Genomic DNA, 13,992 nt, shown 5'->3' on the forward strand with positions numbered 1-13,992 from the left:
GCGCCGCCTCGCCGCAACCTACCTTGAGAATTGGAGGACGAAAGGGGCGGGGTAGGGTTGTGAGTGACATGAATGCTGTCCAATGACGGGAGGGGTCTGGCCGGAGTCGGCCCAATAGCGTCTGGGAAGGGCTGAGAGGAGCTGGGCGCTGGCGGTAGGAGGTTAGGGTGTGCGGGGTTCTTCTCTCCATCCTGCCAGGCGCTGTCTTCTGGTTTCACCCCCGCAGAGGCGCCACTGGAGGCATTGGAGAGCCGCGGGGGGGACACGGGAGGTAAGTGCTGAGTCTTCCTTCCGGTCCCCTGCGGGGTGACACCCAGGAGCTCACACTGTGTGTGGAGGTGATAGGGCTGTACCCAGGAAGGGGGTGCACAGGCCGCCCTCCAGGGTTCCTGAGGTGGGCGGGGCCTGGCTGTCAGCTGACATTCTGCTCAGACTGTGGCCTGGTCATAAGAATGGCTCATCCAATATTTCATGGCTGTCATAGCCAGGGGGGTCCAGAGGGGGCGCCAGACGTGAATACCCCACATGACTGAGGTGTGAATGGAGCCTTGGGTGTATACAGGGTGCCTGACAATGCTGCCTGTCCTCTACTGCCAGGAACATTGCCTGTAGTATCTGGGGCAGACAATGTAAACCCAGGAGCTACAGGGGGCCTCGACTGTGGCCCAGGAGAGCATAGGGCCCCTCGTAATATTACTATGTAATCTTCATGAAGGCAGCTGAACTGTAGCAGACTACTAGTGAGCGAAAGCAAGAGGCAGGAGCCAGTCAGAGGGTCCAAGTAAGCTGCAAGAGATGGGCAGAGTGCACGAGCGAGCGGCAGGAGACGGGCAGAGAGCAGGAGCGAGTGGCAGGAGACAGGCAGGAGCGAGGGGCAGGAGACGGGCAGAGAGCAGGAGCGAGCGGCAGGAGACGGGCAGAGAGCAGGAGCGAGCGGCAGGAGACGGGCAGAGAGCAGGAGCGAGCGGCAGGAGACGGGCAGAGGGCAGGAGACGGGCAGGGGCGAGCAGCAGGGGACCGGCAGAGGGCAGGGGCGAGTGGCAGGAGACAGGCAGAGGGCAGGGGAGAGTGGCAGGAGACGGGCAGAGGGCAGGGGCGAGCCGCAGGAGCCAGGCAGAGAGAGAAAGCGAGCAGCAGGAGACGGGCAGAGGGTCCAAGCAAGCTGCAGGAGATGGACAGAGAGCACGAGCGAGTGGAAGGAAATGGCTAGAGGGTGCAAATGAGTGGCAGGAGATGTCCAGAGAGTGCCAACAAATGGCAGGAGGTGGCCAGTGAGAGCAGGAGGCAGGGGACAATTAGAGGGGACGCAAGCGAGCTTGAGGAGATGGCCAGAGAGAGCAAAAGGGAGCGCGAGGAGATGTCCAGAGAGAGAGGAAGGGAGCGTGAGAGGAGGCGGCCAGAGAGAGAGGAAGGGAGCGTGAGAGGAGACGGCCAGAGAGAGAGGAAGGGAGCCTGAGAGGAGACGGCCAGAGAGAGAGGAAGGGAGCGTGAGAGGAGACGGCCAGAGAGAGAGGAAGGGAGCGTGAGAGGAGACGGCCAGAGAGAGAGGAAGGGAGCATGAGAAGAGACGGCCAGAGAGAGAGGAAGGGAGCGTGAGAGGAGACGGCCAGAGAGAGAGGAAGGAAGCGTGAGAGGAGACGGCCAGAGAGAGAGGAAGGGAGCGTGAGAAGACGGCCAGAGAGAGAGGAAGGGAGCGTGAGAAGACGGCCAGAGAGAGAGGAAGGGAGCATGAGAAGAGACGGCCAGAGAGAGAGGAAGGGAGCGTGAGAGGAGACGGCCAGAGAGAGAGGAAGGGAGTGTGAGAGGAGACGGCCAGAGAGAGAGGAAGGGAGCGTGAGAAGACGGCCAGAGAGAGAGAGGAAGGGAGCGTGATGAGACGGTCAGAGAGAGGAAGGGAGCGTGATGAGACGGTCAGAGAGAGGAAGGGAGCGTAAGGAGACGGTCAGAGAGAGGAAGGGAGCGTGAAGCGAGCGAGCTGCAGGAGCTGTTCCCAGGGTGTGAGTGAGCTGCAGGAGATGTTCAGAGGGAGAAAGTGAACAGGAGGAGACAGTCAGATAGCCAGAGCAGATGAGCGATAGGAGATGTCCAAAGATTGCAAGTGGGCTTCAGGAGAGAGTCAAAGGATGAGAGCGAGCTGGGGTAGATAGAGAGCACAAGTGAGCTGCAGGAGACGGTCAGAGACTGCTAGAGAACTTCTTTGCAAATAAATGTTCCTGGTGTATCCAAAGTGCCAGTTAACGAGTATCCGCTTGTCACATGTAGAACTCGGGCCTGCAGCTTGGGCTCCTGAAGGACACCTGGCAAGTGAGAAGCTGGAACAGAGAGGCCCTTGCACATATTTTTTAAAAGCTCAAGGATCCTGTAGGCGTGAGGGAGTTTTGTATGCAAATATTGACTTTAGGCCCTGAAGTCAAAGCCCTTGCTTGACGGCATTTTCTGAATGGAACCCGTGCCAAATGGCCGACTTCTGTGTTCCAAATGCAGTTGGCTGGCCGCTCAGCACGGGGCCTGGGAGAAAGTGGGGATCACTGGATCAGTGCTGTTTATTTCAGTGATTTGCATCTTTTGGGGCATCGGCCAGGTATGGTATATACAGAGTTACATTGGTCCAGACTGGAACCAATATACAGTGGGGAACAGAAGTTTTTGAACACGCAGCGATTTTGCAAGTTCTCCCACTTAGAAATCATGGAGGGGTCTGAAATTCACATTGTAGGGGCATTCCCACTCTGAGAGAGAGAATTAAAAAAAAAAAATTCAGGAAATCACATTGTATGATTTTTAAAGAATGTATTTGTCTTGCACTGCTGAACATAAGTATTTGAACACCTGAGAAACCGCAAGAATTCTGGCTCTCAAAGACCTGTTACTGTGCCTTCAAAAAGTCCACCTCTGCTCCACTCAATCTAAGTTAGTAGCACCTGTCTGAGCTCTTTAAAGACACCTGTCCACCCCACAGTCAGTCAGATGCCAACTACTACCATGGGCAAGACCAAAGAGCTGTCAAAAGACACCAGAGACAAAATTGTGGACCTCCACAAGGCTGGAAAGGGCTACGGGGCAATTGCCAAGCAGCTTGGTGAAAATAGATCAACTGTTGGAGCAATTGTTAGAAAATGGAAGAGGCTAAAGACGACTGTCAGTCTCCCTCGGACTGGGGCTCCATGCAAGATCTCACCTCGTGGGGTATCACTGATGATAAGAAAGGTGAGGAATCAGCCCAGAACTACAAGGGAGGAGCTGGTCAATGACATGAAGATAGCTGGGACCACAGTTTCAAAGGTCACTGTCGGTAGAACACTACGCCGTCATGTTTTCAAATCATGCATTGCACAGAAGGTTCCCCTGCTCAAGTCATCACATGTCCGGGCCCGTCTGAAGTTTGCCAATGACCATCTGGATGATCCAGAGGAGGCATGGGAGAAAGTCATGTGGTCAGATGAGACCAAAGTAGAACTTTTTGGTCTAAACTTCACTCATCGTGTTTGGAGGAAAAAGAAGGGTGAGTTGCATCCAGGGTGGATAAAAATCAATGATTTAAATCTGATTTTTTTTATTTAAATCTGATTTTTTTGAATAAAATGCTTTTTGAGGAAAATATATTGCCATCCAAAGGTTATTCCATCATGAAATAAAGATTAGTTTTTTAATTATGTAGAATAAGGCTGTATATGTTTCATTTTTTTGGTACATAAATTCCATGAATCCATTCACAATGTCAGGCTCTTCCAGAGGTTTTTGTAAGATTATTGGGCAGTTTCTCTGCCTACAAGATATTATCACAGATGTTTGGTTTACTTTTGCAGTTCTCAAAACTGAATTTGACTCAGCGGAGATCACATGCCTCTTCTTCACAGCAAAAATGTTATAACATGAACAGAGTTAAGAAAAAGACCTTCATCCTAACTTCTACAAACCTATGAATACAGAATCAACCCCTTCAGTGCGAAGTTTCAAGAAGTTCAGTGAATAGAATAGAAATAATATTTTTCTGATTGTTTGGAGTGGAATAGATCTGCACAAGAAGAAAGTGAAACTAAGTGTGAGGAGGAAGGGGCTGACAGTCTAAGTTTCTTCAAATATATATATTTTGTTTAGCCAAATTAGTTACAAACATGGATGTTTAAGCAAATCACATGCTGGAATGTTATTGTTTCAGTTGAATAAATCTATTTAAATTGTTATTATTAAGGTAATGATTATTTTTCTCCTTCCTAAGTACAACAGAAAAATTGTCCAAATATGAATGATTAACCTATTAAACTGGGGATAAAAAAACTAATATGAAAAGTTGTTATTCTAAAAATCTTCATCTACTTGCATATTAAAGTTATACCAGCAAGAATTAGTCTTTATGTAGAAAACTAGGATTTAAATCAAGCCTTACTGACTAGTGATTTAAATCATGATTTAAATCAGTTTGATTTAAATCAAATCCACCCTGGTTGCATCCCAAGAACACCATCCCTACTGTGAAGCATGGGGGTGGTAACATCATGCTTTGGAGGTGCTTTTCTGCGAAGGGGACAGGATGACTGCACTGTATTAAGGAGAGGATGAATGGGGCCATTTATTGTGAGATTTTGAGCAACAACCTCCTTCCCTCAGTCAGAGCATTGAAGATGGGTCGTGGCTGGGTCTTCCAACATGACAACGACCCGAAGCACACAGCCAGGAGAACCAAGCAGTGGCTCCGTAAGAAGCATATCAAGGTTCTGGAGTGGCCTAGCCAGTCTCCAGACCTAAATTCAATAGAACATCTTTGGAGGGAGCTGAAACTCTGTGTTGCTCAGAGACAGCCCCGAAACCTGACAGATCTAGAGGAGATCTGTGTGGAGGAGTGGGCCAAAATCCCTGTTGCAGTGCAAATCTGGTCAAGAACTACAGGAAACGTCTGACCTCTGTAATTGCAAACAAAGGCTTCTGTACCAAATATTAACACGTATCTTCTCAGGTGTTCAAATACTTATGTTCAGCAGTGCGAGACAAATACATTCTTTACAAATCATACAATGTGATTTCCTGAATTTTATTTTAAACTCTGTCTCTCAGAGTGGGAATGCACCTACAATGTGAATTTCAGACCCCTCCATGATTTCTAAGTGGGAGAACTTGCAAAATTGCAGGGTGTTCAAGTACGTCTGTTCCTCACTGTATATAATCCATTCCTGGAATTCTTCTTTAAGCTGCTGAGATAATATTATTTATTTCAGGTACTTGTATAGCACCATCAATTTACGCAGCGCTTTACATATATATTGTACATTCACATCAGTCCCTAACCCTCAAGGGGTGTACAGTCTAAGGTCCCTAACTTACATTCATACATACACATACTAGGGACAATTTAGACAGGAGCCAATTCACCTACCAGCATGTCTTTGGAGTGTGGGAGGAAACCGGAGTACCCAGAGGAAACCCACGCAGGCACAGGGAGAACATGCAAACTCCAGGCAGGTGGTGCCATGGCTGGGATTCGAACCAATGACCCTAGTACTGCCAGGCGGAAGTGCTAACCATTTAGCCACTGTGCTGCCCATATGCAATCCCATCTCTCTCTCAGGAGTCTGTGTCATTCCTCCATGGATGAGATCTTCTCTCCAGATTTTTGCTTAGTGCTGAAAACACACCCTCTCTAGACTGCTTAAAGTGCCCCGTCAGTCTCCCCAAAAAAGGGCAATTCCCTGGAATAGAAGAGCTATTATACTCTCCTCTCCGGCGACCTGTCTCCTACCTTTACTCTGTTCCTGGGCTGCATTTCAGTATATGACACTTCTGGTGGTGTCGGATGCCTTTGTAAACTACTGTGGTTTCAGCCCCTGACCCCTTCATCTGTGCTGTGTTCTGTAGTCACATGATACTGGTGGTAGTGTTGAATACTGAGCCTACCTGTGCAAAAGTATAAGACATGGGCCGCTGGAAAGGTGGGTGTGGGAGCTCTACTATAGCAAGGATAAAACGCAAAGGATTTTCATTAGATGACAGAGTGGCTTTAAAGCCCAATTCTGGGAAACCTTAAAATTCTCTCTTGTAGTGGGACAGTGCCTGTACTGCAAGGATTAAATGCCCATATACCAGGGCACAGGAAAAACACTTTTACTTACTTTATGCTCCACTCCCCCCCCAGCAGATGGTACTCTCCCACGCTGTGGCAATGGACTGTCCCTCAGCATCATCAGGTCCAGTGCAGGGCTATGGATCCTGTATTGGACTTGATGATGTCGGGACCTTAGACCACTGGAGGATAGAGGAGAAGACACTGCAGGGACTGGCCTAGCAGCACAGACAAGTAGAGGATCCTGTAAGTAAACCTTTTGTATGTCCCTTAGTACTAGGTGAGCAGTCCCAGTTCAGAGAGAATATTCAAGTTTCCTGGAGATGGGCTTCCCATTAATAGAGAAGGTTTTTTCCTCCCCCCTCCCAAATCATACTTGCCTAGGTGTCCCCCCACGAGCTGTATGGGTGAGAACTCCGCAATCACATGACTGCTGAGTTTTCACCACTGCTGTGAGCAGTCACCGCTGTCTCACTGGAGCGCTGAGCTGTGGAGCGGAAGGGAGCAGCTTGCTCAGACTCTCAGCGGCTCGCTGATAGGCTGAGCCAGGTGCCGCTCCAGACTCGGGTGGATCCCGACTTTAAAGTCTGGATCTTTCCCGGCTGAGTGAGATTAGCCAACAACAGGCTTCAGCCCACTGTCAGCTGAAAACGGGTCGCAGGAGTGCAGAAGTAACTGCACTCCTGTGATCCACAGAAGTACAGCCAAAAGAGCTTTGGCTGTACTTCTTTAATGACTCAACAGCTCATCTCCTACTGTTCAACCATCTCAACCCTCTCCTCGATCCCCAACCAATGGTTTAGTAGCTCAGCTTGCCCTGCTGTTCCTTGTAGAAGCAACTCAGCAGCTCAGCTTACCCCTGCCCCTTTGTAGAATGATCATAGTAGCTCAATAGCTTCTCCTGTAATGTAATTTGTATCTGTAAACCGTGTTTGATTGTAATGATATGTTGGTAAGCTGAGCAGTGGGTAAGTGAGGCTTTATATGAAGGTATACTTGGAGGTGTAATTGCAATGTTTTGAAATAACCAATGCATGAACCACTAGTTTATGTGCTTTTAGGATCAACAATAAAGACTTTTTCATGCTTTAGTTTGTTTGCATGCTTGTCACCTTTATAAAAAAAAGTCATAATATATACACAGTTTTTTTTGCTAGGAATATGTGAATTTCTGAACATCCATAGACTGCCCCCAGGTTCACTTTACGATAAACCTGTTAGTTAACTAAGCATTGACCACACTTGACTAAACCTGACTACACTTTTTTATTTGACAGCATTATGATTGTTGTGAGCGCTGAACTGAGACAAATGGGACAACTATTGTAGGGACTTCAAGCTGACGCTTCTGCTTTGAGAGGAAGAGAATACAGAACCACCAGCTATCTCTGAGAGGTAATACAATTCAAAAGTACAAACGGCCTCGTGTAAATGGCTTGGTTTAAACAGGATGGATGCAAACAAATCATTCCGAGCTTTTGGGTTAGAAGTGAGCTAAATTTCATATTGGTTTCTTTTGCAGCCTCAGAAATTAGGCTAAAATTGTTACTTTAAACAGCTTGGCAAATAGAAACTTTAGCAATGTTTTATTTTATATTTAGGTTTAAAATATTTGAAAATAATTTATGTTGCAAGTGAATGAACTTACAATGGTGATTTTTATAGACTTTAAAGAGACATTCAGGGTGACAAGCTTAAAGGGTAATTCCACATTTGGAACATGTTACACCTGTTTTTAGGGACAACCTATAACATGTTCCCGCTCCTGCAGGCTCTCTGTGCACCCCCCCCTGCCCCCTCACTTGTGACAGCGGGCAGGAGATCTTCTCCCCCAACCAATGTCATAATTTGAAAACGGAATAGGCATGTGGGGCTTCGCCCACATGGCCGCACTATTTATTCACAGTTTCTGTGAATTAATGCCTACAAGTATTGTGGCTTGTAGTTCTCAATGGACTGCGATGGCACGGATGAGCACTCTCGTAGTATATTGATCTTCCTGCTCTCAAATAACCACCTGGCCGTATGAGGTATGGACAGACAGCTATCCTACCCCCCCCCCCCCGGCCCTAAACACTTAGCTGGCTCCTGGCTCCGCTTTTGCCCTGTTCTGTCTGCAATACCACTCCTCTCACTTATGGTCTCACAGGTAAACTGAGGGCAGCAGAGCTATGTACTCATGCTTCTGTTAGTTCCCCACTGTGGGGGGGGAGTGGGCTTACCGGCCCTGTGTGCATCTTTTTTGGTACACACAGCATGGATTGGCTGTGCATATATGGATACCTCCATAGCACAGTGCCCGTGGGGGACCGCCAAAGAGGAGGCCTCATTCTCTGGAGTGGAATGGCCTATTCAGGCCATGGTGGCTGTGAAAAAGCCCAACCTACTGATACTAATTTTTCCTCCGATCGCCTGCTGCTCTTTTCTCTACCTCAGCTAATGCAAAATGCTCAGTGCTTTTCGTATAGGGAACATGTGGCCTCTGGCCATGTGAAGATGTTTGTTTCTAGTGGCTAAACTCGAGGGCTGTCACATCTTGAAGAGAGTAACTGCATCACCCCCTCTAGTCTCCAATACCAGTAGATAACAAGTAACAATCCTTGTAACTTAATCGCTTACCCGCCGCCGTATAGCAGATACACTGCTACACGGCGGCAGGGGTGGCCAAAATCAGGTATACATACGTGTTTTTGCATTTCCGGGTAGGGGGCGCGTGCCCTACCTGTGCTGCCATTCTCGGCTGCGGATGTCAATCACTGAGTCCCGGCCGGTGATTTCCCGCCGGCACCTGGTCATTACCCACAATCACCGACGGGGAGGAAGACTGTTTTGTTTACAAACAGTCTTCCTCCCTGTCAGCCCGAGCAGTGTGCTTACAGTGAAGAACACAACCCCACCCCCTAGTAAAACACTCCCTACACACAGTTAACCCTTTGATTGCCCCTCACATTAACCCCTTCCTGCCCAGTGTCATTAGTACAGTGTCAATGCTGTTTTTTTAGCACTGATCACTGTATTGGTGTCACTGGGGATGTCAGTGACACCAAGTTGGTTCCCCCCAGTGTCACAATGTCCGCTTCAGTCCTGCTAAAAGTTGCTGATCGCCGCCATTACTAGTAGGAAAAATAAAAAAAAAAAATCCCAGTATCTATACTGCCATTTGTAAACGCTATAACTTTCAAGTAAACCAATTAATTGACATGTATTGGGATTTTTTTTTTTTTTTGTGCAAAGACATGGAGCAGAATACATTTTGGCCTAAATTTATAACGAAATGTGAAAATTTTTTTTCTTCTACTGGACATGTTTTTAATAGCAAAAAGTCCAAATATTGTTTTTTTTCTTAGAATTGTCGGTCTTTCTTTGCTTATAGCATAAAAAAATAAAAAATGCACAGGCGATCAAATACCACCGAAAGAAAGCTCAATTCGTAGGGAAAAAAAAAGGACATAAATGTCATCTGGGTGCATGACCGCGCAATTGTCAGTTAATGTAACGCAGCTCATTATTGCAAAAAATGGCCTGGTCAGGAAGGGGGGTAAATCCTCTGGAGGGCAAGGGGTTAAAGCTGAAGTAAAGTTACAATACTTACCTCCTCTACAACAGTCCAAAGTCCGTGAGGTCTCATGCCAGCGCTGGCATCTTCACCCTGGCTTCTTTCAGGTGTCCATCTTCATCTGCCTAGATTGGCTGGCATGGGATGACTTGAAGGTATAGTTCATCTTTACCAACATACTGCCTGTGCATAAAGGGATATCTGTAGAAGAAAACAAGCTGTGCAGGTTTGACCAAGATTGAAATTAGACCCTGCTATTGGTGTAGGCCAGTGGTCGGCAAGCCGCGGCTCGCGAGCCACATGCGGCTCTTTACACATGCTATTGCGGATCTTCTTGTGTGCCGGGCGCCCGCTCCCCTCCCTCCTCTCGGGCGGCCGCCCCAAAAGTCAGGACCTTTTAATCTGGCCCGCGGATGTGGCTGTCAGGATGTGTGTAGGCGGGGCAGCGTGACGAGCGTGAGGGGAGCTAGGCTCCTCTCACAGTCCGCCCTGAAGACCGGAACGGCGCGGGAACACGGCGAGAGGAACGCGCGGAGCAAAGGTAAGTGAGTTGACACAGGGGGGACTTGGGGACTTAATATGGGGAATGAATTACTATGGGGAATGAATTACTATGGGGGATGAATTACTATATGGGGGATGAATTACTATATGGGGGATGAATTACTATGGGGGATGAATTACTATGGGGGATGAATTACTATATGGGGGATGAATTACTATGGGGGATGAATTACTATATGGGGGATGAATTACTATATGGGGGATGAATTACTATGGGGGATGAATTACTATGGGGGATGAATTACTATAAAAACTTATTGAAACTAAAAACAGTGTACCATCCTATGTATTTTCAGTTTTAAAAATGTGGCTCTCAAAATAAATTTCAATCGTGGTTTTGGCGAGATTTGGCTCAGTTGAAAAAAAGGTTGCCCACCACTGGTGTAGGCCATTGATGTACCTCATGAAGCCCGACTTAAAACCCAAGTATTACTGTTCACCTTCAGTATCACAAGAGTGAGCTCTTTCTTAGATTCAAACCCCTCACATGCTCTTTGTCTCCACTGATTCAGTAGCTCAGAGTCTGAGAGCTCACTCCTGTGATGGAGGCGTTGAACAAGTAATAGCTGGGCCTCGCTTGGCAATGTCCTGGGAGTTTTCAGGTCAGGCTTCATGAGGTACGTAAGTGGGGCTACGCCTATAGCGAGGGTATTATTTAACTGCACAGTTTGTTTTTATCGCCCCATGGGCAGCTTTTTGGCAAAGGTGAACTAACCCTTTAAAGTGGTTCTGATGTTAGAAGGTGTTTTACCTTTTAATGCATTCTATGAGGGACCAATGAGGGGCGACAGACCAATGCTACATCCAACCAGGTGATTATGTAGGTTTATTTTAAAATCCTATAGTTCTCTTTTAAAGAGGCCACCTTAAGGTAAGGTAGTACCTTAGTACCATTAGTCTTCATAAACCTTTAGCACAGGTCCTTTAATGCATTTTGTCATATTAACCACTTGCCGTCCGCCTACTGTTTTTAAACGGCAGGATGGTGTCACTCTAGGGGCGGGTTGCCGTTCATAAACAAAACTTGCATTTTCTAGTTGTGCGCGCTCCCTCGGAGCGTACAGCACCGCGATCCGGTGCCCGCTGTGTCCTCCGGACACAGTGGAACACCGATCGTTGGAGAGGTCCCGATCATGTGATCACTGATTGGCCAATCAGTGATCATATGCAGAGTAGTAAGCAAGATGTCATTTGTGACATCATTGCTTACTACGTGTGAAATTCACAACAGTCTTGTACCATGTGACAAGCTGTGACCAATCACAGCTCACTCAGTAGTTCCCAATGGCTGTAAGAATGTTGCCAGAGAGAAGGAGAAATGATTGCTTTTACAGCCTTTCTGGGTGTAAAAAAAAAAAAAATAAATCTTCATCACACCCCACAAGTAGTACAGTGTCACCATGGTGACACTGTACTGCTAGGGTGACAGTATGTAAAAAAAAAAAAAAAAAACCCATAAATAATATAAAAAAATTTAAAAACTTTTTTTAAAAAAATTATAATTTTTGGTTATAAACTAATTTTATTTTTATTTTTTTTTACTAAAAAGATAACTGAATACATTTTGGCCAAGATTTATGATGAAATATTATTATTTATTTGCAAAATTTGCAAAGAAAAACACTTTTTTTCAAAATTTTTGGACTTTTTCATTTAAATAGCAAAAAAAATAAAAATCCCAGGGGTGAATAAATACCACTAAAATAAAGCTTTATCTGTCTCAAAAAAATGCTAAAAAATTCATATGGGTACAGTGTTGCATGACCGCGCAATTGTCAAAGTATGATAATGCCAAAAGCTGAAAATTGGCCTGGACAGGAAGGGGGTGAAAGTGTCCGGACAGGAAGTGGTTAACATCGACTGCTCAAGTCCTGAGTAAGGAGGGTTTGTTTCTTCTGAAACTTGTTGGCTGTGTTTTTTTGTTGCTTTTAACAATTAAATGTTTCAAAAATCTGTCAGATGAGCTGAACTTTTGTCCTATCGCTCCTCTTTACACATCCAGGAATTTCAGAAATTTGTGAATCTTGTGTCTTTTATAAATCGACCTCAGTGAGTGCTGGATAGCAGTAAAAATCCAGCAGGGGTTCTAGTCCCTCCCAACTCTATCCAAAACAAAAACAGAATCCTGGACTTTTTAAGTTTAAAGAGGAGCTCCAGGCCCTCCCCCCCCACCCGAAAATTAGAAGTCAGCAGCTCCAAATCTTGTAGCTTCTGACTTTAAATATAAGGACATTTACCTGTCCAGGGATCCAGCCATGTCCTCACCCGAGCTGATTCTTCAGACGCCTGCATCTTAAGTAAGGGAAACCAACATTGAAGCCTTGTGGCTTCACTGCCGGTTCTCCACTGTGCATGCACCAAATGCGCTGCACTTTGTGGATGGCTCTGCAGTGTTTTGGGACCTGTGAAGTGTCCCAGAAGGGTGCGGAGAAAGGGGGTTAAACTTCCGGCTCAGATCACCACAGTGCATCTAACTGGAAGTGGGAGCAGGTATATGTCAAAGTCGGGTACTCGCTCTCCCTAGAGAAGTGCCAAGAGTTTGTGTATAAAAAACTTCTTGGTGAAGTTTCGCTTTAAATAAATTGTACGATGGGAGTTTGGCTTTAGTAGACCCTGGGCTGTTGTTTTAGGCCATGCAGTTGATTATATTTCAGAGGTTAGTGTAAGTTAAAAGGACAGTTTGTGTTTTACTATTCTTTATAATACACAGTGTTGGGATGTTTGTATATGAGATTGTATTTAGTATATTATTTATAGTATTTTGTCTGCTGGACATTTTCTTTGGCTGTTCTCGGGGGGTCACTGCACTTTATTAGAGCCATGCTCTGTATAAATATTTAACATTTAAATCTAAACGGATCATCGTTGTTTTGAAAGCCGCGTCAACAGTGAAATCCATAAATGTGAGAAGACGCACTGTGCTCTGTGCCTGCGAAGACCCGCAGTGTAAAGGTCACTCGCCTTGTGGATAACATTCAATCATTTTCGCTTAGTTTAGCTGAACAGTGGCACTTGCTTTGGGCTCTGTGTAGGAGGCTGATAAGATCTGTGTTGTCTCTATACCGTTTTATAATGCAATGTAGATTCTGGTTCTTGTGCGATTTAAAGAAGAATTCCAGATATGGATATTTTGTACACAGTCACATTGGTCTGGGCCAATAAAGCTCTGTGTATAACATACCTGGTCAATGTCCCTGGAAGCTTGAAATCACTGAAGTAGACGCTGCTTATTCCAGTCATCTCCACTTGCTTCCAGGTCCTGTGCTGAGCGACCAGCCTGATGCATTCTGAACACAGGTGGTTGACATAGGTGCCAGTCAGAGAATGCTTGCATTTTCTGGATGATTGCAAAGTGCCTCTGGATGAGGTCGACAGATGGGATGGCGACTTCATATTCTCCACTATAAAACAAATTAATCTTTCACATGATCACAAAGGGGAAAACATGTTTTTTAAATAATGAACATGTCATTCTTACCTGCTCTGTTTTTGCACAAAGCAGCCCCAGTCCCTTTCTTCTCAGGTGCCCCGTTGGCGCTCCTGGCTCTTCCCCATGCATGCCGCTTGCTATGGGGACACTCATACAGGCTCAATCCTAAGCTATGCTCTGTGTGTCCACTGACACACACAGCGTGGCTCGGTCTTATCCTCCAGTCCCTCATCACTGGCACACTGGCTGTAATTGACAGCAGCATGAGCCAATGGCTCCCGTTGCTTCTTCTGAGCCAGTGAGGGGGGAGAGAGAGCAGCGATAATGCTCTCGGGCACAGCAGTGGATCAGGCTTAGGTAAGTATGGGGGGATGGGGCTGGGGGGGA

At 46.3% G+C, this 13,992-nt stretch overlaps 1 protein-coding gene across 1 annotated transcript in view; it reads left to right on the forward strand.

The window, feature by feature from the left end:
- Positions 1-134: 134 nt before the first annotated feature.
- SETD3 (SET domain containing 3, actin N3(tau)-histidine methyltransferase) overlaps positions 135-13,992 on the forward strand; it is a 117,778-nt gene continuing 103,920 nt past the window's right edge. The window contains exons 1-2 of the mRNA XM_089656399.1: positions 135-271; positions 7,333-7,450. The gene's annotated coding sequence lies outside the window, so the exon portion shown is untranslated. The remainder of the gene's footprint in view (positions 272-7,332; positions 7,451-13,992) is intronic.

The sequence above is a fragment of the Staurois parvus genome, unplaced genomic scaffold (assembly GCF_062004578.1).
Source record: "Staurois parvus isolate SC_StPar_1 unplaced genomic scaffold, SC_StPar_1.0 ptg000026l, whole genome shotgun sequence".
NCBI classification, from domain to species: Eukaryota; Metazoa; Chordata; class Amphibia; order Anura; family Ranidae; genus Staurois; species Staurois parvus.